Raw genomic sequence first — 27,266 nt, forward strand, 5'->3', positions numbered from 1 at the left:
AATAGTGTAAAATTGAAAACAGCCTAATAATGCAGGAATGCTCAGAGAAGGATACACCATCTAATTAAAATCAAAGGTGGACTTTTAAAATTGTGTATATGAAGTCTGTAATAACAAAGAAAGTTTATGAAGGAATGTTAAGTGAGAAACAATAAAATTATATTCTGATGATGTCTATGGCATTTGAAACAAACAAAAATAATACATTGAAATAATCTGGAATATAGAAAGGTGATTATTTTCGGTGGTGAGACTTCAGGTAATTATAAAATATGACTTGGCCTTTCTACGTTTGCACCAACCTAATAAATAGTCGTTATTTATGTAAACAGGAAAAACGTGCAACTATTATTATTATTTTTCTGCAGTGAAAACATTTATTTTACAACAGTAATCTTTATTTTAGGTCAACATTCAGACATACAAGATGGAGATCACCATGTGAAACCAGCCTGGCCCTTAGATGTGTGTGGTTGAGCCAGGATCAGCCAGAGTCTGACAGCGCCTGCACCCCAACACGGTTGGATTTCAGGATGCCAGTGACAAACCCAGAGAAAGGATGACCAGCTTCCATGCATTTGCATTTAATTTTTAAAAACAATACGTATTTCAGTGTTAACTTCCTCCCCTCACCTGGCTGAAACATTTTCCTCATTTTCCAGAGAAACAAAATCTACCAAAAGGTGCCACCTTCAAGACCCTGGGCCCAGACCCTTCTGGAGGGTGGTGCTGTGTGGACTCCTCTGGGGCCAGGACAGGGCCCCTTCCTGGGCTGCCCTTCAGATGCAGCTTTGCCACTGATTGTATCTGTTGCTTAGAAAATCGTCTTTAATGTTTCAAGTGAGGAAAGGGTTTCCAGTCACCTCCTAGATTTCACACCGGGACACACACCTGGGTCAGGTGAGCATGACACAGAGCCCCCAGGATGGGCACCTGACTCTGCAGACCAGAGGCCAATGCCGGTGGGGGCCATGGCAGTGCCCTGGGCACACACACTCTGCACACAGTGAGCTCAGTGGTTTCTTCTGTGCACCTGCCAGGAAAGCCTCCTGAAGGTCCCTGCCCGACTCGTCAAGAAACCAGAGGCCGTTTTAGAGCCACCTTTTATTGTACTTGTTGCTTCACCACTGGACAGCAGCATGACACACTTGCTGCGTGATATATACATATACACATATGTACACACACGGACACACCACAGCCCACACGCACAGCATGTGACGACGTGAACCATTGCTGGTAAGGACAGTAAAAATGTAGCTTTTGCCAATTCCACAGGATGATTCACAACCAAAATAACAGACACAGGTCAGTCCTGCGCCACACGGGTTCCCAGCTCCAAATACTAGGAAAGGGTAAGATCAGTCACTTTGTGTCCCCTCATGAGATGTCCCCACAGTAGGATGCACTGAGCCAGAGCTAAGGGAGGGCAGACAAGCCCCACGTTGAACTCTGCCTGCAGCACCCAGACCCTCCCGGGGCAGCCTGCGTGCTGGTGCCCCTGCAGCACAAGGCTCGCCCGGAACAGAATGCCCTGGGCTCGGCAGGGCAACGGGTGCCACCACTGGTGACACGTAGCACTTGAGAGCAGCCTCGACTGCATGAGGCTCCAGGGCCTTCCCTGGATGGCAGCAGCTGACATGGAGATGAAGCTTCCTGCTGGGCATGTACACACGCCAGTTGCTTTTTTTAATAGGTCCCCACTGGGTGCTGGCTGCATTAACTGAACATCAGAGAACTAGGAAAGTTCACAAACACTAAGCAGTAGTATCTAAAGCAGTTTAAAAATAAAGCCAAAAGGAAGATGAAAAAATCCCACGTCACTGAACGGAGACAAATCTACATACCAGCACTGCCTTGAAAGGGCCGGCGGGGCCGCTCCCATGCCTCCTGCAGGTCAGAAGCAGTCAGTGCTGCCTGGACCCCCTTGTGAACCGAACATGCCTCAAAACACGACGACCCCAGCAGGCCCCTGGCAGCACCCAGCAGCAGCGTCCAATGGGACGTTCTGTGCCCAGAGCCACAGTGGCTCACAGCATCATCCACAGCCCAAGAGTGAGGAGTCAGAGTCCCGTCACTACCACCAGCAGGCAGGGGTGCTGGGGGCGTTCTGATCTGTTAGTTAGCATGTGGACAAGGAGGCGCGTAAGCTGCCCCCGGGGACTCACCACCTCTTTTAAATTAATAGGGAAACAGTCCACTCAAGAAAAAGAGAAAACCTGGGAGGTTCTTTTTCCTGAATTAAGACAAGGCCTTAAAACCAATAGGGCAGAACACCGGAAACAGTTTTGCTTCCAGGTCAGGCAGTGGGAGGAACTCCAGGCCCCGAGTGTCTGGGCTTCCTGGGGGTCTTATAATCACAATCACCACTGTGAGAATTGTCATGGCCATGATTTATTTAGGTTTTACAAATTCTGCAGGGACTGGGTTCCACAAATCTCCAGACCTGCTCCTCTTTCCCATCCTACCCCACCCTTTGCGGGGAGCTGCATGGTTCTAAAAAATGGTCCATTGAACTCTGTAACTGAAAAGTCACCTGGCAACGGGCGCACTCCGATGGGTACCAAAGGGCCTTGGAGTGTTCTAGCCACAGAGCTGTGTGCAGGCCCAACAGGGGGCCTGGTGAGGCTGAGCCAGGCCCCCTGACAGGCGGCTTTCTACTTTAGGTCCAAGCTTAGAACCTGGCTCTTGGCCAGTCTGGGGAAAAATAACTCACTTCCTAAGCTACATCTACAAAAATCGCAAAGGATGAGTACAGCCGGCATCTCAGGCTGAACTTGCTGTTGTGTTGAGCAGCATGGAGGCACCCCACTGTCTCGCTGCCTCGAGTTTCAGGATGGGCCAATGAATTTCTTATTCTTTTAGGAGAGGTCTGATTTTGACAAATTATTTCTAATTTAATATCACAGTGCATAGCTTTCCTCTCATCAAAGGTCTTCATGATCATTTTAGGGAGAAAAACCAAAGAAGAGTGAGACAAGCAAAACTGCCCTAGGACCTGGTGCTGGCAGCCAGCTCATCATCCACATGGGGATCTGCAGTAGGGGTCAGCTGGGGGCCCTCAACCAGCACCCCGCTCCTAAGCACATCCAGATTTGTCCTCACATCCATGTCCCTTCTGGCAACTTTCTGGTCAACCTCAACCTACGCCTCTGCACAGCCTTGGGTGGGCCGCTGAGGGCAATGAGTGAACTGGGGCCACGAGTCAGCAGGCAGGCCGGGAAAAGGGGCTTCAGGAGGCTCATCTGGTTGGTCCCAGCCAGAGCCATCACACACAGCCTCTTCCTCAGCTTCATCTCTGCTGAGAACTCTGCTGCTCTGCAGCGGCCACCATGGATGTTCTGCAGAAACCAAGCCCACTGGAGTCTGCAGCATGGGGCCAAAGGCAGGCCCAGCATATCCTGTGAGCCACAGAGTAGGGGCAGCTCTGAGCCCTCGGCCAGCACAGGCACATCAGACCCGTTTCCCCCGCTCCTCTACCCAGGGCGCCACCAACAAGGTCTAGGACAGACAAGAGACTGACTTCCAATGGTCCACACGTGGATTCCGTGGTCTGACTGTTGGCCTCCCAGGGACCCAACCCTCCTGAGCCAGAGGGGTCACTCTGGTCCAGTCAGTCCTTCCTCCAGGGACCTAACGAATCTGGCTCTGCCTGAATCATCGATGATAGGGCAAAGGCAAGTGGGGCAGATGGGAGCTCTGGCAAACACGGGAGGAGGGGTCTTGGAAGTGCTCCCGTCCTCAGCGGCTGGGTGCTCACACATGGACGATCTACTCTCCTCTGACTGTGGCTCATTGGGCTGGTGCTACCATCTGTGGTTGTAAAGGTCCAAAGAGGGCTACGGAAAGGACAGGTGGGCTGGAAGGAATGTGGAGAATGACCCCAGGACAGGGGAGCAGGAGACTGGCCCCATCAATCCAGCTCATAGCCAGGAAAAGTGCAGGAAGACAGACAAACGACCCCAACGCGGGCAAAGGACACACCTCCAAGGACCGGAGCCGCAGAGTCCATGTGACAAGGAGACCCAGGATAGAAACTGTGTGGAGGATGCGGTGTTAACCTTGGAAGGGGCCTCCTATGCTTTCCACACCAAATTCCCCCACGGGAGAAACCCTGCCACAAGGCCCAGGAAACCACAGACCCCAAGCCAACTGTGCCCAGCACGGACACCAGCGAATGATGGTGATGCCGGTGACGCCAGCAGGACGCGCCCCTAGCCGCATCATCGGCTGTATGATGATCGGTGTGTCTGTGGCCTCCCTCTCGTCAGACTACAGCCTCGGGGGACACGTAGAATTCTGTCTCCTCGCCCTCAGGGGCCTTGAGCTTACACTTCCTGCAGCACAGCAGCGGTTGAAGCAGTACCACAGACAGCAGCAGCAGTAGCAGCAGGTGAGGAGGCCGCAGAAGACAAAACAAGGCCTTGGCCCACCCGCTGGACAGCACGAGGTAGGTGTTCACGTTCTCTTCCCCAAACTGTTCGGCCAGGAAGAGCCCCAGCGAGCCGTGGCTGTCGTAGATGTTCCTTTTTGTGGTGTCCGTCAGGATGGTGTGGGCCTTGTTGATCTCCTTAAACTTGTCTGCGGCCTCCGGGTTGTCAGGGTTCTTGTCGAGGTGATATTTCAAGGCAAGTTTCCGATAGGACTTTTTAATGTCATCTGAGGTTGCATTCTTGTCCAGCCCAAGACCGTGGTACAATGATTCCCCAGAGGTAGACAGTGAGCGCTGTCTCTGGTCTGCCCTGTTAGGCTAATCTGCCCGTCCGCCTGCCCTCCCGCCGGCTCCATGGCTCCTGCTCCCTGCTCTGCGGCGCTCCTGGGTAGCTGCCAATGCACTCCTCAGCCTGGAGACCCCGGGTGGCGGCCGCAGCGGCGATGGCAGAGGGCGCAGGTGCAGCACCCACAGCGGCAGCGGCAGCGGAGACGCCGCAATTATTTAAAAAAAAAAAATAGCTGCTCTATGGAAGGGAGATTGATGAGTTGAGTTTCTGTCTTCCTGGGGTTGGGTGGAGACAGGACTGATAAACTGCTGTCCTTATTCAAGGGCCTCAAGGGCCTCAAGGGCCTCAAGGGCCTCAAGGCCCTACCCCAGAGTAGAGGCTCCCCCGCCCCGAGTTGTGACATAAAACAAACTCCCTCCAGCCAGATGCAGCCTGGGCCCCTGAAAGCCCAGCTCAGGATGTGGGTCTCTCCTAGGGTTGCTGGAGATCTTCAGGAAGATAGGGAGTGGCCTTCTCTCAGCACTTTCTTCCCCAGCCTGCCCCGGCCACAAAAGTCCCCTGTCAGGTTCATTACCACCTTCTCCTATTCCTTTCCCGTGAATGCTTCTGTCAGCGGTTTTTTTTGGTAATGATGATGGTGATGGGTGATAATAGCTTCCCGAGTTCTTATGACAGGCCAGCCATGTTACACAGAGCATTTCCGAGAATCTTCACAACGTTCAGTATGTACACACCTTATGAGACATGCACAGTTCTCATTTTATGGAGGAGAAAGCTGAGATTTAGAGATAAATTGATTTCTTCCAGATCACATTGACAGTTACTGGCGATCTAACTGACCAAGTCCTTGATGTTAACCCTGTCTTGATGTCTTAACCCTCCACTTGAACTCTAGCCTGTAATGCTGTCTTCTCCTCCTGCAGGAACCAGCCCATTATTTAAGCTGGACATGACTTTTTTCCCCCCCCAGGCTGGAATGCAGTGGTGTGATCTCGATCTCGGCTCATTGCAACCTCTGCCTCCCAGGTTCAAGCAATTCTCCTGCCTCAGCCTCCTGAGTAGCTGGGATTACTGGCATGCGCCACCATGCCTGGCTAATTTTTGTTTTGTTTTTGTTTTTGTTTTGAGACTGAGTTTTGCTCTTGTTGCCCAGGCTAGAGTGCAGTGGCGTGATCTCGGCTCACCACAACCTCCACCTCCGGGGTTCAAGCAATTCTCCTGCCTCAGCCTTCCTGAGTAGCCGGAATTACAGGCATGCGCCACCATGCCCAGCTAATTTTGTATTTTTAGTAGAGATGGGGTTTCTCCATGTTGGTCAGGCTGGTCTCAAACTCCTGACCTCAGATGATCCGCCCGCCCTGGCCTCCCAAAGTGTTGGGATTACAGGCGTGAGCCACCGCGCCTGGCCTGTTTTTGTTTTTTTTTTGAAATGGAGTCTCGCTCTGTCGCCAGCCTGGAGTGCAGTGGTGCAATCTCGGCTCACTGCAACCTCTGCCTCCTGGGCTCAAGCGATTCTCCTGCCTCAGCCTCTCGAGTAGCTGGGACTACAGGCACGCACCACCACACCCAGCTAAGCTTTGTATTTTTAGTAGAGACGGGGTTTCACCAAGTTGGCCAGGATGGTCTCGATCTCTTAACCTCGTGATCAGCCCGCCTCGGCCTCCCAAAGTGCTAGGATTATAGGCGTGAGTCACTGCGCTGGGCCTAATTTTTTATTTTTAGTAGAGATGGGGTTTCGCCATGTTGGCCAGGCTGGTCTCAAACCCCTGACCTCAAGTGATCTGCCTGCCTCAGTCTCTCAAAGTGCTGGGATTACCAGCATGAGCCACTGCGCCTGGCTTGGACATGACTTTCTTACATCATTCTCCAGCCATCATTCTCCAGGTACCCTTCTTCCCATACCTCCCTGAGATCTGGGGCAGCAGTTTCAGTATCGTGTGTGTGTGTGTGTGTGTGTGTGTGTGTGTGTGTATTTCACATACACACTCCAATTATAGCTTCTCATTATCCACTGAATGGCATTTAAAGGATGAAATTGAAGTGACTTGGACAAAAGTCATAAAGCTTCTGGGCACAAAATACATATTTGTTGTTGTCTGTATAGGTGCCTCATGTGGGCAGAAGGTGCCCGACTTTTCCCTGTATCAGCCTGTGGCACCTCAAGGAGTGCCTGGCACATCACGTGGACTCAATGAAAATTTTCTAAATAAATGAAAGAAAAAACATGAATATTTTAATGATATCAGAATCTTAAAGTTTCAGTTTCTTCATCTGTAAAATAGATATGATTATTTTCTCTACCACTAGATTGAAAGCTTCTTAAGGGTGGGGAATGGATTGTATTCCGGGTCATGTCCCTAACACCAGGCGCACTGCTAGGGACATAGGATGTACTCAATCAAAGTCAACTGGCCAAAGTGAATTCCCTGAAACTCCCAGGAGAGGTCTGAGAATGGAAGAAGCAAAGCCTAGAACATGCCCTGGACCCACCTTCCTTCCTGCCTGCCTCCTTCCCTCCCTTCCTGCCTCTCTTTCTCCCTTTCTCCCTTCCTTCCCTTCCCTCCCTTCCTTTCCTTTCTTTCTTTCCTTTCTTTCAATGGAGTCTTGCTCTGTTGCCCAGGGTGGAGTGCACTGGCGCGATCTCTGCTCACTACAACCTTCACCACTTGGGTTCAAGCAATTCTCCTGCCTCAGCCTTCCGAGTAGCTGGGATTACAAGCATCCACCACTACCCCTGGCTAATTTTTGTATATTTTTTTTTTTTTTAGTAGAGACAGGGTTCTCTGCTGGTTCTCTACTGGTTGGTTCTCTACAGGGTTCTCTACCTGACCTCAGGTGATCCACCTGCCTCAGCCTCCCAAAGTGCTGGGATTACAGGCATGAGCCCCTGGGCCCAGCCGCCCTGCACATTTCTTAGAGAAGAACATTTTGGTGTTAAATTATTGAAATGAATTGTATTATCTGCCCCCTTACTGCAGAGTCTCATGTGCAAAGTCCAGGGAAAAGTGGTCCCTGGAACCCAAAACCAAGGCTTCTGGATCCCAAAGCCAATTTCCTCACTCCTACTGGTTTCCTCTTTATTCTGCCTCTATTAAAATGTCAGACGCCTCCAGTGTGATCATTATCTCACTGCTTATTATCAGGGATAAGCAGAGGCTCACTGAGTGCAGGTAGAAGGCACAGGATTAACACCTGGAAGGGAGCCTGCTTCAGGAGTTGGAAGAAACACCTGCCAAACCTCACCTGTCAGCCAGGGCCACGTGGCCAGAAGCTGTTTTCTGAGCTCACCTAAGCATTAGCACCTCGGTTGTTGACCCCTGGGAGAGGATTTCTTAAAAGTACCTTGCAACCATTTTATCCCTCTGCCATTATTTTTTTTCCAGGGGTGAGAGGAGAATTCTGCCCCCATAGCTTGTCAACATCTCTTCAGCTTGGTGGCCCACCCAGTTTCCACCCAGCAGAGTGGCCTGCCCCACACCAGTGGCTCGCATGGGCCTTCTTATCTCCTTGGCCCAGCTGAATCTTGGTGAGCTGGTAGCGAGTTATGATCTGGGCGTCCTGGAGGAGCCAGCTTCCAGGGTAGCATCAATTGCTGGGAGGGGTCTGTGGCCTGGAAGTCACTCTAGAGGTATGCAGCAAAGCCCGGTCAAGGCAAACACTATTGCCTTGGAGTTGCCTGAAGGGGCAATCTGCGTGCAGGAGGGTGTGGGAGGAAATGGGAGTAGTGGCCCCGCCCATTTCACCTTGGTGCCAGGGTGGAGTTCACAGACTAATTACAGGTGAAGGAGCTTAAGGCTTTCTGCATTGCTTTCTTCCTCCTCTGTCTGCCTCACCTTCTCCTTCAGAACCACCAGGACCTACAGCAGTCCCACGGTGCTCTCCAGTCTCAGGGGTGGTGGCCAGCGTGGTGTCCCTGTGCTTTACCATGTCTTTCCATTATGTTTTCATTGTTTCTTTTCCTGCCCCATCTTGGTGCCCAGTAAGCCTACCCCCCCATTGCAAAAATAACTACAACAAAAATAATTTAATATTGATGAAGCATGTCAGGCATGTGGTATCTTATTACATTGTCAAACCACGTGGATTGGGTATGTCATGCCCATTTTATAGTTGGGGAAATTGAGCCTTGGAGAAATTGAGAAACTTCTCCAAGGCCACCCAGCTGGTAAGCGGCTGGCCAGAGCCCCCACCCACACCTGCCCATGTGGGCCTGCTTCAAGACCTGGATCACTCTGGCATCTTCCCAACTCAAATCCACCAGTTCTTCATTCCGTCAGTCAGCCCTCCCAATCAGCAAGTGACCACAGAATCCCACCATGGGCCTGGGCACTTGAGGGGACATGAAAGAAGGCCAAGCCACGGCCTCTGCCCAAGAGGAGCTGACGAGCTGGCTGAGGAGACAAGACAAACACCCGCAGAGCAGTGAGGGAAGAAGCCAGACGGTGCTGAGATGATTCGATTTGCATTTGATGGCTACAGAGCTGGAGTCAGACACTTAGCTTCGCACACATCCCCTGTGTGAGCGCTGCCAAGCCACTGCCCTTCTCCGGATCTCAGTTTCCTTGCCTGCAAAATGAGGGGGTTGTCCTAGAAGATTGTACGTAAACAAATCATACTTGCCTGTGATCAAGGGAGCATACCCCTGTTAATGGGAAAGTGGAGAAACGGAGGCCCCGGGATTAAGACTGTCCCAGAAAGTAACTGGAGCAAAGCCAGAAAAGAAAACCAAACCGAGATTTGACCCATAGGAGAAAATCGTTGTGTGCTAAGAATAGGACTCAACACCCAAGAGCAAGCCCTGGGAGCCCTGTGAGTTGCGAAAGAGACTCACTGACTTCTCAATGCTGTTGTGCCTGACAAAGCCCTGAGGGCGTCATCCTGGTGTGGATTTCCCTTGATTCTTGGGCACTCAAGGAGAAGCAAATTGGTTGATTGTGATCCTTTCGCTGCCAGGGTGCTGCGGGGTACCCTGGGAGCGACCAGGCTCCCATGAGCCATTTCTAAGCCATTCTCCTTAGAAACAGGAGACAGTGTTCAGGTTTGGAAGAGTGACTGAAACAGACACCAAGAGGTTGGGGGTTGGAGGATGGGCTTCATCTGTCAGGCTGTTTTTCCTTCAAGGCAGCTGGATGCAGATGAACACACAGCTCGCAGTGTGTCCTAAAGAAGGAGGCATTTGTATTGGCTACACAGAGAGGAGATCTAGAGTTGTTTTTTGCCTTCTGTTGTTGCAAAGTCCTGTTCTTAGCTGTATTGCCTGTTTCTTCCAGGCTGACACAGGCCTGCTGATCCAGGATGAGTGTGTTTTGAAGTTGGATGAATGTCACTGCTCCTCCTTGCCATGTTTCATAACAATAATTGGTTATGGTGCCGGCTTAAATGTGCACAGCATAAAACCACTTCCACAACACTTCACAAACATTACCTTGATTTGTATGTAATTGGAGCAAGATGGGACATGCTTCATAATGTCCATTTCACAGATAGGGACATTGAAATTCATATATTTTTTTTCCACCAAAAAAGGTCTGTTCATGATAAAAATCTTTACCTAAATTCTATAGGTGAAGACATTCTCTGTCACTTGAGGAACAGACATCCATATAGCATGGTATTGAGAGGTGAAGCCAGCTGGATTTCCTAGGTCGAGTGGGGACTTGGAGAACTTTCTCTCTTACAAGAGGATTGTAAAATGCACCAATCAGCGCTCTGTAGCTAGCAAGAGGATTGTAAAATGCACCAATCAGTGCTCTGTAAAACACACCAATCAGTGCTCTGTAGCTAGCAAAAGGATTGTAAAATGCACCAATCAGAAGGATTCTAAAAGTAGCCACTCTAGGGGAGGATTGAGAAAAGGGCATTCTGATAGGACACAAGTGGAACATGGGAGGGGACAAATAAGAGAATAAAAGTTGGCCACCCCCTGCCCAGCCAACAGTGGCAACCTGCTCGGGGGTCCCCTTCCATGCTGTGGAAGCTTTGTTCTTTCACTCTTCACAATAAACCTTGCTACTGCTCACTCTTTGGGTCCGTGCCATCATTAAGAGCTGTAACACTCGCAGTGAAGGTCCACGGCTCCATTCTTGAAGTCAGTGAGACCATGAACCCACTGGCAGGAACCAATTCCGGACACAGTATAATACCCAGGTGATAGAGGTGAACTCAAATGACCCTTCCTATCTTCCTAAGTCCCATGATCCCATATTATCTCTTTTCTTTCATCTTCTTTTCCCTCTTTTATCGCTTTATACCCAAAGTCATTCTCTACATGAACTTTCAGTCTCCACTCCAGCTAAAGATCTGGTAGACCCAGGGCTTTCTATATCCAAAACCCTGTTCTCCTCCCAGCTTAGGACAGAAACAATAGGAGGGCGGGCTACACTCACCTTGTCTCTTATAACAGCATAAATTTATATGTGTGAGAGGCTCTCAGCTTTTATAAAGTTAAAAAAAAGCTGACAAGCATGACTTCATACCTGAGATGGGGGGTGGGAAGGGCAGTCATTTCTTAAAACACTTACTGTGCCGGGTATTTTGCATAGAGTAAACCATTTATAATCTCGGGGACAGCCCCGCCCGGGAGGTTTTATTACTCCTCAGATGAGTAAAGCAACTTGCCCAAGGTCACTCAGTTAATGAGTCAGATCTGGGATTTCAAAACGGGTCCATGTATTCTTAACCACTACACCCTGGAGCCGTGGAAGAGCAGGACTTGAACTCCGGCTTCCTTATCGTTCATCCAGCACCTTTTTCACGATCAGGGCTCCCCATTCTGAAGTTTATCTTTGTGCTATCTCTAAAAGAAGGCCTTTGTCAGTGCGCACTGCAAATAAGATCAGATGAGCACTGGGGCAGGCTGAATAATGCCTCCCTCCAAAGATGGTCTCATGCTAATCCCTGGAACCTGTGTCTGTTACTTTATATGGCAATAAGGACTTGCAGGTGTGACTAAATTAAAACTCTTGAGATGGGGGACTATCCTGGATTGTTTGGGTAGGTTCTAAAGGTAATCACAAGGGTCTTTATAAGAGGGAGGCAAGAAGGTGAAGGAGGAAGTAAGAGGTGAGAGAATGAAAGCAAGAGGTTGCAGTGATGGCAGGCATGGCTGGAGTCCAGGTGGCTCCGGAAACTAGGAGAAAAAGGAAACACTCCCCCCTGGAGTCCCAGGAAGCAATCATCTGGGTGGTTGATTTCTGCTCAGTGAAACTGATTTCAGACCTCCGGCCTCCAGAACTCCAGTAAGAGAATCAGTTTGTTATTTTAAGCCCCCAGTTTGTGCTAATTTGTTAGGGTAGCCATAAGAAACCAATATAAGTACGATTTACCTACCCAGGGGATTAAACTATTTAAAGCGCTTAAATGTATCCTTTTGTATGTAAATAACATCCAGTAATTCACTGTAAGCAGAAGCCATGATTGTTCTTAGGCTGGAGCTTGGTTATTTGAATTAAAATGTATCTTGTTGCTCATTAAAGCCAAAGCTATACTAGGTCAGGTCAGGCTTTGCAAACCTAATTTTTTGTTGTTGTTGTTAAGACAGAGTCTCCCTCTGCCACCCAGGCTGGAGTTGGAGTGCAGTGGTGTGATTTTGGCTCGCTGCAACCTCCGCCTCCTGGGTTCAAGCAATTCTCCTGCCTCAACCTTCCGAATGGCTGGGCCTACAGGCGCGCACCAACGCTCGGCTAATTTTTTGTATTTTTAGTAGAGATGGGGTTTCACCATGTTGGCCAGGCTGGTCTTGAACTCGTGACCTCAGGTGATCCGCCCACCTCGGCCTCCCAAAATTCTGGGATTACAGGCGTGAGCCACCTTGCCCGGCCTGCAAGCCTACTTTTTATTGGAGATATGAAGGTTTTGTTCATGTACAGTATTTGAAAGTAAGAAATTTAAAATCTCTATACCAAATGTCTACTACTATTCAATGCATCAGTGAAGGAAATATACTTTAATACATGCGACAAGCACTAATATTCTTAGCAAAGTGGAAAAAATTCGTAAATTAATTGGTATCACCTTTGTGGTCAATTCCATTCTGTTGAAGAATTATTCAGTCATATATTTCTGTCTTGAGTAGAGATGTATATGTACAAATATATATATCTTTTGGGCACAAAATATAATTTATCGACTTCATATGCATTATATATATATATATATCACTTATCATTCTAAGTTTTGTAACAAGGCAAACGTATCAACTATTAGCTATGGGACCTGGTGTGTAGATGGAAAGAAAGTTTTTCTCATTATTCTCCCAAAAAGAGTTAGCATGTGGGTTTCAGCCTCAAAAGATTTATTGAATGTATTTGTGCTCTTTGGGTAATTTTTGTTCTTGAAAACGATGTTTACTATACATATTATTTTGTTTAAATTACCACTGACTACACAATTTACTATTTATAATAATGACTGTTTTGATTGTAAACTTTGTGCCCATGAACATGGGTTTGAACAATGTATTCCAAAAATCTAATTGACACAGGCTAAGGTGCAAGTCATGGCTATCACTAGATTTTGATCCACCTGCTTTCCAATATGCCTATGAAAGTTTTCACCGGACTTCATTTAATAGTTGGTTAAATGGTAGAGCACAATCAGTAGATCCTGAGAATGGTGTTTACCCTTCTTTTGCTGATGACAGGACCGCTGAGCTTTGCTGAGGCACCATGCTGGGACTTAAAGAAGTATCTTGGCCGGGTGTGGTGGCTCACCCCTATAATCCCAGAACTTTGGGAGGATGAGGCAGGAGGATCAATTGAGTCAATGAGTTCAAGGCCAGCCTGGGCAACAGAGTGAGACTCTGTCACTACAACAAATTTTTAAAAAATTAGTCAGGTATGGTGACATGCACCTATGGTCTCAGCTACTTGGGAGGCTGAGGTGGGAGAATCACTTGAGCTCGGGAGGTAGAGGTTGCAGTGAGCCATGATTGCACTACTGCACTCTAACGTAGGTGACAGAGTGAGACCCTGTCCCAAAAAACAAAAACAAACAAAAAGAAGTATCAGCTGCTACACCTCTGGAATTACAATATATGCAGAATACAAATGTAAATATAAAACATAGAATATAAATTATGAGTTTTTGTTGAGTAACGCTGACTTGGAATTGGAAGAACATTTGCAGACATCAGTAATGGGGGAGTAGAAAATGTGAGAAAGAAACGTTAAGTCAATTAAGAGAATACACTGCAAATTAGGGGTGGATCCTTGGGTTAATCTGCAACCTGCAGTTGAACCCTGCTAGAAGCAGCTTCGATGCCACTGAAGTTAATCTTGGGTCCCAGTAAATATCTTCTCCCCTCTGTATTATCCACTGTCCAAGACATATGTAAATACTGCCAGAAACATTTTTAAAAGGCCCAGGTGCTATTGTGTATAGGTTGATATTAATGTACTCCCAGAATGTCCAGGCATGGTATGGGATGGCCACCCTACGGTTCCTGTTTTCTTAGACCGAAGACCACTCCTGCGGAACATTTATTATTAGCCTAGGCCAGTGCGAACAGACGGGGTGCATTTTAGGGTTCAGTTTATCTGTTTTGTTTGGGGTTGGTGCTAATTTGGAATAAGCATACCATTCATTATCTGTATCACATAATTTGGTTTAGAATCTGTCACCTTACCTGTTCTGGTCACTCCCTCTGAATCTGGGGACCCCAAGACCAACTTTTATTCTTCTGCTGTTTTCACCTCCAGTGCTAGGCCCAGAGGGGCGCACCTTAAATCTGAATTAATCCACAAAGCCCCACGTATGCCAGTGGCAGGGTTTGGTGGGGTTTTAATAGCAACCTACAAAACAAAAGTCAGTAAGACAGGGAATAGGAGTGAATTATTCTTTCCTACTCTCCAAATTTTCAGTGTTGCTCTCATTCCATATTCTTGCCTTGAAATCACTGCTAGAGACTTCCCAAGTCCAAAGGGTAAGAAACTACCTTCAAACTGACTTGGGAAATGTTTAGAGCTGCCAGGGTTGTATGTAAAATTTCCATGGCAATAAACCACTGATACTTTTTTGGTTCTCTTCCACCTAGGAAAAACAAAGATCCCCAAAGTCCATTTCGCTCCTAGGTCAGTGGACACAGTTCTGTGACTGTCCTGTGCTGTGTGGGTCTGTAGAAGGTCCAGTCATGGGCCATCGAGCTACTCACAGCCAACCACACCCAAGTCCAAGCCTGGCTGTGTTCCCATACACAGAGACAGGATGGAGGCTGCTGATCTGGCCTGAAGCCTTGCTCTGTGGCACTGAAAACGGGGGCTATTTCCTTACCTGAAAATCTGGAAGCAGCAAGTTGACAAGAGCACCAACTGCTCTGCCATCGCGTCCCAGTGGGTGTCAGTGGGAAGGCCTAACCAAGGCCTCCTTCCAGTGGCTATCAGGCAGACGGGCCAGCAGTTCCCCTCCAGGAGCAAGGGACCCTTCTTACCCTTTTGATCACATTTCCCTCTCTTAAAGGGGCACTGCTCTGGGAAAGGGTCATGCCTTGGATCCTACAGTCATGGACTGTGGGTGAAACAGGGGCTCTCGACTCTTCACTGCCTAGCCATAGCTCTGCCCATTGGACCACCCACCCTCCCTGCTGCTGGTCTCCTGGCTCACCCATCAAATCCAACTGCTTTATCTAGAAAACACTTTTCTCTCATTCTCATTTCCCTTTGCTTTCCTCACTTACCTCTGTTTTTGTTTCTGTTGTATTTTGTTCCAGACACGCTTGTCAGGGAAGTAGATCAGGGAGGCCGAAGAGATTGGGCCTGGGTGGGCTGCTATCGCTTAAGAACACGTCTGCCTCTGGGGCTCCTCCCTAACAGCTGGCCTCTGGAGCTGGGAGATGCAGCTGCCTGGCAGTCTGCAGGGGCAGATTGTGTTGTTACGTGCTGGTCACCGCCTTGAGCCTTAAACCACAGTCAGCAATGAACCAGGAGGCAGGGCATCTCTGGGGATGATCGACCGCATCTGCTCAGGTTCTTGCAGGGCAGGGCAGGCAGAGTTGTGTGTTTGGAGCCAGAAAGTCTTCCTGCCAAACCGCCATGCCTCAGTTTCCCTATCTGAACCATCTTCATAAAAACAACTTATGGTTCTCAGAGCAGCACATTCGTAAAAACCTGAAAAACATAAAGAAAAACATCACTCATATTTCTCCCATGAACATTTTCCTGTTTTATATATCTTTTATGTAACTGAATCACATTGCATATACAATTATGTGTTCCATTTTTAAACAATAAGCTTTCCTTGTTTTAAAAGTAATAATACGTGTTTATTATGTGTTATTACATAGAAAATTCAGACACAAAGAAGAAAGGAAAAATGACTCCTTATTGTTCCATTGAGAAATAATAAATATATTATTCTGATACATATCTTTCTGGTCTCTTTAACAAGCATAATATACCAAAAGGAAAAAAAAGTTCAGTAGATTCATACTTTACTTACTTTTTTGTAGCTTTCCTTTTTCACATAACTCAGTAGGAACAATTTTTTTTTGAGATGGGATCTCACTCTGTTGCCCAGGCTGGAGTGCACTGGCACACTCTCAGCTCACTGCAACCTCCGTCTCCTGGGTTCAAGCAATTCTCCTGCCTCAGCCCCCTGAGTAGCTGGGATTACAGGTGTGTGCCACCACACCCGGCTAATTTTTGTATTTTTAGTAGAGACAGGGTTTCACCATATTGGCCAGGCTGGTCTCGAACTCTTGACGTCAGGCGATCCACCCACCTCAGGTTACCAAAGTAATTTTTACATCATTAAGTGTTCTCTTGCTTTAATTATGATGACAGCAACATACAGATGTGCCATATCTTATTCAACCAATGTCCTATCGTTAGACCTTTGGTTTGACTCTCATTTTTCCCCATCATACACAGGGCTCATTGTAGCTAAATCTTTCAAGTCCCCCTGTCCTGCTTCTGAATCCCCTGTGGCTGCCCCATGCATAGATTATGCCCAGATTGCCCCTGACACTGTGCACAAATGTGCTTTGAGAAATATCCACTAAACCGTGCACATGTGAGGGGTTATCATTGTTTGTCACTTAATTCAGAGACTTAATGGTAGTGGTAGAAATGGTGTATTTATTAAGCAAAGAATAATAATTTTAAACACCACTTACATGGTACTTCCTATGTGCCAGGTACTGTTCCAGGTGCCTCATGTAATTATATTTTAAATATACTTTATTTTTTTAGAGCAGTTTTAGGTTCACAGCAACACTGAGCAGAAAGTATAGGGTTTCTATTCCCTCCTGACTCCTGCACAGGCAATAGTCTCCCAAACTATCAACAGTCCCCTCCAGAGTGGTGCATTTGTTACAATCAATGAAACTTTATCAACACATCATTATCGCCCATAGTTTACATTAGAGTTCACCCTAGGTGTACATGTTCAATGGGATTGGACAAACGCATAATGACAGGTACCCATCCTGATCGTATCACACAGAATAGTTTCAGTGCCCTAAAAATCCTCCCTGATTCTCCTCTTCATCCCTCCCTCCGTCCTAAACCCTGACAACCACTGATCTTTTTGTTTGTCTTCAGAGTTTTGTCTTTTCTGGAATGTCATATAGTTGGGATCATACAGTATGTAGCCTTTTCAGATTGGCTTCTTTCACGTAATTATACGCATTTCAGTTTCTTTCATCCCTTTTCGTGACTCGATAGCTCATTTAGTTTTGGCACCAGATAATATTCCATTGTCTGGATGTTCCACTGCTTCACATGATTTCAATGTATTTTAATCCTATGGCAACCCAATCAGTAAGCACTATTAATTAATTTAGCTTTTAGATGAGGGCACTGAAGCACAGAGAGGTGAAGCATCTTACTCAAGGTCACAGACCTAGGAAAGGGTGGAGCTCAGATTCTGTTTACAGCAGTCTGGCTTCAGAGTTTACACCTCTCTTAAGTAGCCAGTGCCCCCTGAGAGCAAGGTACTGGGAAATGGGGGGAGGAGTGGAGTCGCAGGGTGGGTAGGCAGGAGGAAAGATTTTGGTGTTCCTGTGGAGTGATGTTGTATAGAGGGCTGACTGTCATCTCAAAGGAGCTCAGCAGCCTCGAGTCTTTGTCTCAAAGATCCTGGCATGGAGGATTAAAACTGAAGTTACTATTTAAAACTAAAGTTACTATCTTTTGGAGATGCACACTGTAGATTTAAGGATAAAGTGACATGACCTGTTTTGTTTGCTTCAAAATAATTCTTTTGTGGGGAGCAGTAATGAATGAATGAAGTACTAGGGATACCTAATCAGCCACGAGTTGAGTTTGTTGGAACTGAGTGGTGAATATATGCAGGCTCTCTCTTCTCTTGTATTTGGCTACATTTTTCCATGCTAAAATGTTAAAATAAAAAAAAGGAGGGGAGACCTATTGTACCACTGGGTAGTTTATGAATGCCTTTTGCAGGGATATTCCAATCCAGAGTGTAAAGATTCAGAGTAGAGTAGAAAGACACACCCAACTCTACTGCAGCGTTCGAAAAAGCTTTGCTAGTTTCAGTTAGTTTGCGGAAACATCCCTTAAGGGCCCAGCTTCTTCTAAGGAACTTGTGGAGTGAGCATAATAAATGCATTCATTCATTCAAGAACGGTTGTTTTTCATCTTGAGCCACAGGGTGAGCCATGAGAGATGCAGCTGAGTTTTGAGAGGTGAGACAGGTACAGGCGAAAAGTTACCTAACAGTAAGGTAACTGCTCAGCAGTGCTCTCAAGCCATAGAGGAGGCTGAGCTGGGAAGGGAAGGGGACTTGGAGTGTGACTGGTTCTCAACTATGCCCCCTGCCCAGGGCTTCTTGGAGTTCAGGGAAGAAAGAAAGGTAAGATGCCCAGAGCAGATCTCTTCTCCCCAGTCACATCTTTGCATTGGAGAGTCATGGGCTGAGGCCCACCCAGCTGAGCCTGGGTCCCAGGCAGGATGCAGGGTGCTGACACCCTTCCCACCCCACCCATCTATTTTTATAAGCCTGGCCTTGTGCTCCACTGTACACTTTGCAAAAGGAGACCTTCCTTCCAGCTGGATAAACCAAAGAAAGAGAGAGAAAGCACCTCTCCAACACCTTCTTGCTGCCTTATTTGTGGGCAAAAGACAAAGCAGGCCATTTTGTATTTCTTCTGTGACTGAATTTACCAGGAAGTGTAGCAGTGTAAGGAGATATAGGCAATCAATTCCAAAATGATTTTTACATTCTGAAAGAGAGATTATAGAAAACAAATCCTCCCCAAAAGGTGAAGGGGGCTGGGCCAAATGACAATGAACTTGTTGAAGAAACTTCTATGTGGCTGGGGAAGATCCTGGCACTCTTAGGCCTCCCATGCTCCTCTCCTGCCAGTAGAAGCTCCATGAGCTTCCACCCACCCCCATCCCCTCCTCCCTCCCACCAAAGCCAGAGTTTAGTTCCTAACACAGCTCACTGTGATCTATGCCAGGGATTGAGGGTAACAACAACAACGATATTGAGATGCATGGCTCTATAAATAAGCCTCCTTCTGGATTTCAGGCAAGGCTGATTTGCTAATATTCCTGATCTTTCCAGTCTGGAGGCAGCAGGAGAGGGCAGATCAGATGCAGCTAGGGAGGCTGCAATTTCCAGTTTCTTAATCTGCCCCCTCTGCTGTGGTCTACTCAGGCCTCTAGGTCTAATGCTGGACTCACCACAGCCTCCTGTCCATGTACACAACCAGCCTGGCTGCTGACAGCATTTGCTTTGTTGGGTAGGGAGGAGCACCCGGGAGTTAGGCTCTCTGTGCTGTGGACTAGAAAGAAGCTGCCAGGAGGGCCCTGGCTAAAGCTCTCCAGGACCCGAGAATACTAGGTGCAGAGTAACTGGGATCTTGAGTGTTAACTTCCAATTTGCATGGCTGGGTATGCACATTGGCATACACAAGACAGAAATTTAAGCAGTTTAAGCTCTCACAGCTCCCAGTGAATCCTGAGAAACAGGAAGCAAGACTGACAAGTGGCTGAGGCACGATTATCACATGCTGTCTACCAGTGCAGAGACTGGTGGCTGGAACAAGACACCCTAAGAGTGACACATCCACGGGTTTCTTCTTGGTGGGCAGCCACCCGCCTTCCCTAGGCATGGAAACTTGCACAGCACTCATAATTACACAACCCTGATTCTTCACTTTTACATCGAAGGGGCTTTCCTTTTCTATCCTTGGCTTTGAAGACTTCTCCCACTGAAACCCGTGGCTCGCGCCTGTAATCCCAGAACTTTGGGAAGCCAAGGTGGGTGGATCACTTGAGGTCAGGAGCTCGAGACCAGCCTGGCCAACATGGTGAAACCTCGTCTCTACTGAAAATACAAAAATTAGCCAGGCATGGTATCAAGCGCCTGTAATCTCAGCTACTCTGGAGGCTGAGGCAGGAGAATCACTTGAGCCCGGGAGGTGGAGGTTGCAGTGAGCTGAGATCGCATCACTGCACTCCAGCATGGGCAACAGAGCCAGACTCCATCTTAAAAAAAAAAAAAAAAAAAAAAAAGTAGCTGGGATTTGGGATTACAGGCACCCGCGACCACACCCAGCTAATTTTTTTGTAGTGTTAGTAGTGATGGGGTTTCCCCATGTTGGCCAGGCTGGTTTCAAACTCCTGGCCTCAGTGATCCACCTGCCTCGGCCTCCCAAAGTGTTGGAATTACAGGCGTGAGCCACTGCACCTGGCCAGGAGTTCATTTTTACCTATGAAATTTGGTCTCTAGTTTATGTGAAAAAAGCGCAAGCTGTTTTGTTGACAAGGCCAAATAGCAGCTAAAGCCCAAGTCTTTCATCTCAGAGAGGAATGTTACCTTAGAAGCATTCATTTAAAAAATGCAAAGTAAGGGATGAGATTCTCTCAATTTACTTTACAGCTCAGATGGAATCTGGAGAATGATGTTAACTTCTGAGTTTCACCTTTAAAATAAATATTGGCTATTTTGCAAGGTTTCCAGAGGAGACACCAGGGCTTGAGAGGTCTAGAACTATGTCCTAAGAAAATAAGGAATCGGGAGCAATAAGCCTGTGAAAGATAAAACTGAACAGGGAAGATAAGAGCCACTCTCAAATCAGTGAAGGCCTCTGATGATTCTAAAGGCATAATCAGGGCTGAAGTCAGGGGCAGGTGGAGGTGGGATACTGGGAGGGAGAATCTGACTTTCTAAACTAGCAAAAACTTTCTAATAATTAGAGCTATTTAAACACAAAAAGAATTCAATGACATAGTGTCAGGGATCACCTAAGGCAGTAGCCAGGCAGAGGCTGGACGGCCACCCCCAGGAGAACTGCTGGAGGGGGATTCCTGCACTGGGAGGGAGATGAACTCTAAGAATCTGGAATTCTGTAATTCTCTGAAATACAAGTTCTGTACACCATAAATGAGACCTATTTTAGAGGATATACTAAAAAATGTCAGTGGCTTCTTAGAAACATTTAGAATTTATGTTTGTTTACAAAAGTGAAAAAAGAGTAAAAGTGAACAAAAACCACGAATAATTCTTCTAGGTTCCTTTGGGCATTTTAATTTCATGTGTCTTTGTGTTGCTCTTAATTTCAGATCCTGTATTTTGTTTCACCGTTACTCATATTTTCATTAGCTCTCATCCATGCCTTTCACTTAGAAGGTTTTAATTTGTGCCTTGGGTAGTAGGGCTTTGGAATCCACTGGAGGAGTTTCAGGTCTGGCTGTTTGTAAAATGGCTAGAGCAAGAGTCCATTAATATTTTACCTAGTTCAGTATGTATTTCCTTATACTTTTTTCTCCAACCATCATCTGGTCAAGTTTGGCCTGACCATGTTTGAGTTTAAGAAAAAGATTTTAAACTTGTTTTTGTTTTTTAAAAATTTATTTATTTATTTTCAGAGACAGGGTTTTGCTCTCTTGCCCAGGCTGGAAGTGCAGTGGCTCCATCATAGGTCACTGCAGCCTTGAACTCCTGGGCTCAAGTGATGCTCCCGTCTCAGCATCCGGAGTAGCTGGGACTACAGGTATGCACCACCACCCCTGGCCAAAAAAAAAATGTTAATTATATGAAAATGCTCATACAAGTAAAGAACAAAAGTAGAATTGCTAGAATGATTCTGGAAGAATAAACATGCAGATACAACCAAACTAATGTAGAAACCGCCCCCCCCCCAAAAAAAAACCCAGAAAAGAAATAATGAGGACTTTCCATAATACCGGAAACGATAGATACCATAATTCCAATAATTAACATAATGCTGGCAAAAGAATATACATCAATTAAAACAGAAGAGGAAAGCCCACAAATAGACTCAATGCAGTATAAAATTGAAAGTCTCTGCTGGGCGTAGTGGCTCATGCCTGTAATCTTAGCACCTTGGGAAGCCAAGGCAGGAGGATTGCTTGAGCTCTTGAGTTTGAGACCAGCTTGGGCAACTTAGCGAAACTCCATCTCTACAAAAATTACAAGAATTAGCCAGGTGTGTTGGCATGCACCTGTAGTTCCAGCTACTTGGGAGACTAAGGCAGGAGAGGATTGCTTGCACCTGGGAGGTCAAAGCTGCTGTGAGCAGTGACCACACCGCTGACTCCAGCCTGGGAAACAGAGCAAAATCCTGTCTCAGAAGAAAAAAAAAAAGTCTCATTTAAAATCACTAAGAAAAAAGATGGCTTATTTATGAAATGGTGAACTTTTTGGATTAAAAAAAAAGAAGTAGAGGCCCACTTTAGCCTTTAGACTAGAATAAATCTCAAAAACAAAACCATGGAAATATTGAGGAAAAGTACAGGTGAACATTTATGTAATCTTTGGGGAAAAGGCACTAAAAAAAACACTTAAGACAGAATCTGAAATGAAAAAATTGATGTTTTTAACTAAAAAATGTCTGTATGTAAAAAACACAATAAATGTGAAGTCAACTGGCAAAGTAGAAAGGAAAATATTAATATTGCCAACATACAGGGAAAAGGTTAATATAATAGATAAGAGGCTCTTACTAATCATAAGAGAAAGAGGAATGCCTCAGTAGAAGACAGAGCAAACCAGGTAAATAGCAAATCAACCAAGAAGAAATACAAGTGTTGCCTATAATCCCAGCACTTTGGGAGGCCCAGGCGGGCGGATCACTTGAGGCCAGGAGTTTGAGACTAGCCTGGCCAACATGGTGCAACCCCGTCTCTACTAAAAATACAAAAATTAGCTGGGCGTGGTGGTGCTGTCCTGTAATCCCAGCTACTAGGTAAGCTGAGGCATGAGAATCGCTTGAACCCGGGAGATGGAGATTGCAGTGATCCAGGGTCGTGCCACTGCACACTGCACTCCGGCCTGGGCAACAGAGCGAGACTGCATCTCAAAAAAAAAAAAAAAAAATAGAAATACAAACGTTCAGTGAACATACAGCAATTCAGCCTTGTTACTGATGAGAAATTAAGGCTGTGAGAGACTATCTTCAGTCTCTACAATGGACAATGTATTTTTGTTTAATATAAGCATCTAGTATTGGCTTCAGTTTGAGGAAGCAGACGCTGTCATGTCCTGATGTGTATGTGTGAATTGACGCAATCTTTTTGGAGGTACATTTGGCAACATAGCTCAGAAACAGAAAATATTCAGACTCTTTCACAAATGAAGTCCACTTATGGGAAATGTTTTTCCAAAGAAATAATTAGGGCTGTGTGTCAGGGTTTAGCTGTAAGAATGTTTGCTACAGTATTGCTTTTACTGAGTGGAAACTGGAACCAATCTAAATGTCTAAGAATATTGATGGGTTCCATACATTTTGCCATGTCCATAAACTGTAGTACTATGCAGTATTGAAAATGTCATGGAGGAATATTTAACGGAACGATGTTCATGGTATGTATTTCTGTGGCTGTTGTTGGAATAACTGTCATTTATTTATTTTGTTTTATTTTTTTTTTTTAATGCTATACACTTTCAGTAAAAGAAATTGAGACTAAGTCTAGAATGTTAAAGAACTGAAGCAAATTTGGGGCTCCCAAGTGCTTTGGTTTCTCCTTGATCTACCACCAAAGCCTTCAGCTTTCGGCCTTGGGTTTTGTGGGCTCTGTGACAGTGTAAAGGCCCATCAGGCCTGGAAGAATTGTTTGAAGTATGCAGTATGGCAGCTGGTGGCATTCCTGGGAACTGATCACTATCAGATGGCTTCTGTTCCAGCTCCTCTAGACCTGGCACTGTGCAAGGTACTGAACTGTGAATCAAGTCCAACACAATTGCGATCCCACCCTCCGGTTTCCAATAAACTTAAGTTCCAGGCACAGGTGCCCAAGAGCTGGCCAATAACACCATGGTATTGAGAAACTCTCAGTCTTTTGGAACAGGCTCTCTTTTCTTCTCCACTTCTCTTCCCTATTTCCCTCCCCTCTCCTCCCCATCCCCCACCTACAGATAGGCCTGAAACTAATACAGTTTTCAAGAGGAGAGCCTTTATTTTTAAGAAAAAAAAAAAAGGCCGGGCGCGGTGGCTCAAGCCTGTAATCCCAGCACTTTGGGAGGCCGAGGCGGGTGGATCACGAGGTCAGGAGATCGAGACCATCCTGACCAACATGGTGAAACCCCATCTCTACTAAAACAAAAATACAAAAAAAAAAAAAAACACAAAAAACTACTCAGGAGGCTGAGGCAGGAGAATTGTTTGAACTTGGGAGGCAGAGGTTGCAGTGAGCTGAGATCGTGCCACTGTGCTCCAGCGGGGGTGACAGAGTGAGACTCTGTCTCAAAAAAAAAAAAAAAAAAAAAAAAAAAAATTAAGAAATCAAATTTAAGTACAGGACCTTGAAAGGGATCAGGTATGTGAGGGGTCTGAGCTTAAGCTTCATATGCTTCATGGTAAATCTACCTCTAATTTTGACTTTGGTTTCTCTCATTTGCATGGATTTTCTTTTAGTTTTTTTTTTTTTTTTTTTTTTTTGCATATTTCTTTCTTTTTTTCTTTTGAGACAGATTCTCACTCTGTTGTGCAGGTTGGAGAGCAGTGGCATGATCTCGACTCACTGCAACCTCTGCCTCCTAGGTTCAAGTGATTCTCCTGCCTCACCCTCCCAACTAGCTGGGACTACAGGCGTGCGCCACCACACCCAGCTAATTTTTGTATTTTTAGTAGAGACGGGGTTTTACCATGTTGCCCGGGCTGGTCTCAAACTCCTCAAGTGATCCGCCCACCTCAGCTCCCAAAGTGCTGGGATTACAAGCATGAGCCACCGTGCAGCCTGCACATATATTTCTAAACTGTGTGAAATATTGCCTTAGAGATTTTAAAGCCGTATATAAATGGCACCCTGACATTTTAACACAATTTGTTTTTTACACTCAATGCTTTACTTGGGAAATGTATCCATGTTGATATACTAAGATTTGGTTTCTTTTCATTGCTATGTAGTGTTCCATTGTGTGACTACCAGAATCGCTCTATTCTCCTGTTGCAGTTTTTCAGTAAAAATAGCAGGTTATGAGACAGAAGCAGGTTGTAAACATACACACACATTTTCATGCTGCAGAGCAGTTAAATTAGTCCCATTTTGTTGTAATATTAGAATAGAATTAGGTCAATAAAACATTATTCCAAAAAAAAATCCAGAAACAACACTACAAAAATGGAATGTGATGCAGGCAACGTTTCGAATCAGTGAGGGAATGTGGACTATTTAATAAATGGTATTGGCCAGGTGTGGTGGCTCATGCCTGTAATCCCAGCACTCTGGGAGACTGAGGCTGGTGGATTACCTGAGGTCAGGAGTTCAAGACCAGCCTGGCCAACATGGTGAAACCCCGTCTCTACTAAAAATACAAAAATTAGTCTGGCATGGTGGCAGGCACCTGTAATCCCAGCTACTCGGGAGGCTGAGGCAGGATCATCGCTTGAGCCTGGGAGGCGGAGGTTGCAGTGAGCCGAGATCGTACCATTACACTCCTGCTTGGGCAACAGATTGAGACTCTGTCTGCAAAAAAATAAAAATAAATAAATAAATAAATAAATAAGTGGTATTGACAGAATCAACTCTGCGTACACAAAATAAATAAAACTAAGTCGCTACCTTATGTGGTACACAAAATTATACTATAGATGAATTAAAAATCTAGCCCTTCAATATAAAAATTTCAAATTGTGAGCTAAAAATGTATAAGAAAATATTATGATCCCAAGTAAATGGAGATCTTAAATAAGTCACAGAAAATAAAACTCATGCAGTAAAAGGCTGAATATTTTAATTAGGTCAGTGAATAAATGTCATCCAAATAGTAAGAAAGGAACCATACAATAAGATACCCCAATGTTAAAGACAAGCTGAGGGCTGGGAGAAAACTTTGCAATGTATGTATCAAAGAATGAGTAAAACAGATGAATTTTTTAAAAAGCACTTTAGAGAAATGATCTAAGGGATGGGCACAGTGGCTCACGCCAGTAATCCCAGCACTTTGGGAGGCTAAGGTTGGTGGATCACCTGAGGTCAGGAGTTCGAGACTAGCCTGACCAACATGGTGAAACCCCTTCTCTACTAAAAATACAAAAATTAGCTGGGCGTGGTGGCGGACACCTGTAATCCCAGCTACTTGGGAGGCTGAGGCATGAGAATCACATGAACCTGGGAGGCGGAGGTTTCAGTGAGCCAAGATCTCACTGTTGTATTTCACCCTGGGCAATGGATAGAGACTCCATCTCAAAAAAAAAAAAAAAAAGAAGAAGAAAGAAAAATGATCTGTGGATATGCATAGGCAATTCACGAATGGGGAAATACACATGGCCACAAACACATAAGAAGATGCTCAAACACATTTTTTATCAGGCAAATACCAGTGAAAACAATGGCGAGATACTGTTCACACTTACTCAGCTGGCTACCTTGAAAGATCTGGTAGGTGAAGGGTTGTCAAGATCGCAGGGAAACAGGAGCGTTCATACTCTGCTTTCATATTTAAAACGGCGAGGACAATTTGGGCATACCTCAGACCCACAATTTCCTCTCACGGGAATTTAGAATAGAGAAAGGGAAAACACAGACGTTTACTGCAGTGTTGTTTGTAGTAATGAAAAGTTGTTAATGATATAAAGTGTCTGCTGAAAGCTTAAGTGGTCAAATAAAATATGATATATCCATATAACGGAATGCTATTCAACACACAAAAAACCTTATATATATTATTTATATGTGAAATTATATATATGTATACATATATATACATGAATGCATATGAAATTCTGGAAGGAAACACATCAAACTCCCAAGAGCGGTTGGGCACCTGAATAGCAGGGAAGGGTCTGGAACTGTGGGAGGTGGTCAATGGGTAATTTAGTCTTGTATATGATGCCTACTTTTGTTTAAAAGGGGCATGTGTTTGTGTATCTCTTTTTCAATTAAAAATAATTTAAAATATAAAAGACTGGAAGGATGCATTGTGCGTTCACAGTCCTATCTCTTGGGAATGAAATTATCAGTAACTTTTAGCTTGTTCTTTTTTCTTATCTGCATTTTCTAAAATTTCCACAATGTTTGTCTACCACATTTGTAACAAGAAAACAGTTATTTTTTAAGGATTATGGAAAGTTTCAAAAATTCTCAAAAAGTTAGTTTTAGGTTATCTTAAATATAC

The 27,266-nt window shown here is 45.7% G+C and overlaps 1 long non-coding RNA gene and 1 pseudogene across 1 annotated transcript; both read right to left on the reverse strand.

Moving 5' to 3' along the window:
• Positions 1-2,991: 2,991 nt before the first annotated feature.
• On the reverse strand, positions 2,992-8,648 carry LOC129491665 (dnaJ homolog subfamily C member 5-like; annotated as a pseudogene).
• Positions 8,649-12,652: 4,004 nt separating this feature from the next.
• Positions 12,653-15,390, reverse strand: LOC134731559 (uncharacterized). Its single transcript, XR_010113956.1, has 3 exons — positions 14,991-15,390; positions 14,347-14,512; positions 12,653-13,527 (listed from the first exon to the last, which is right to left on the reverse strand). It is a non-coding gene; the product is annotated as an uncharacterized lncRNA (long non-coding RNA).
• Positions 15,391-27,266: the final 11,876 nt, after the last annotated feature.

Source organism: Symphalangus syndactylus, chromosome 10, assembly GCF_028878055.3.
Source record: "Symphalangus syndactylus isolate Jambi chromosome 10, NHGRI_mSymSyn1-v2.1_pri, whole genome shotgun sequence".
Classification (NCBI taxonomy): domain Eukaryota; kingdom Metazoa; phylum Chordata; class Mammalia; order Primates; family Hylobatidae; genus Symphalangus; species Symphalangus syndactylus.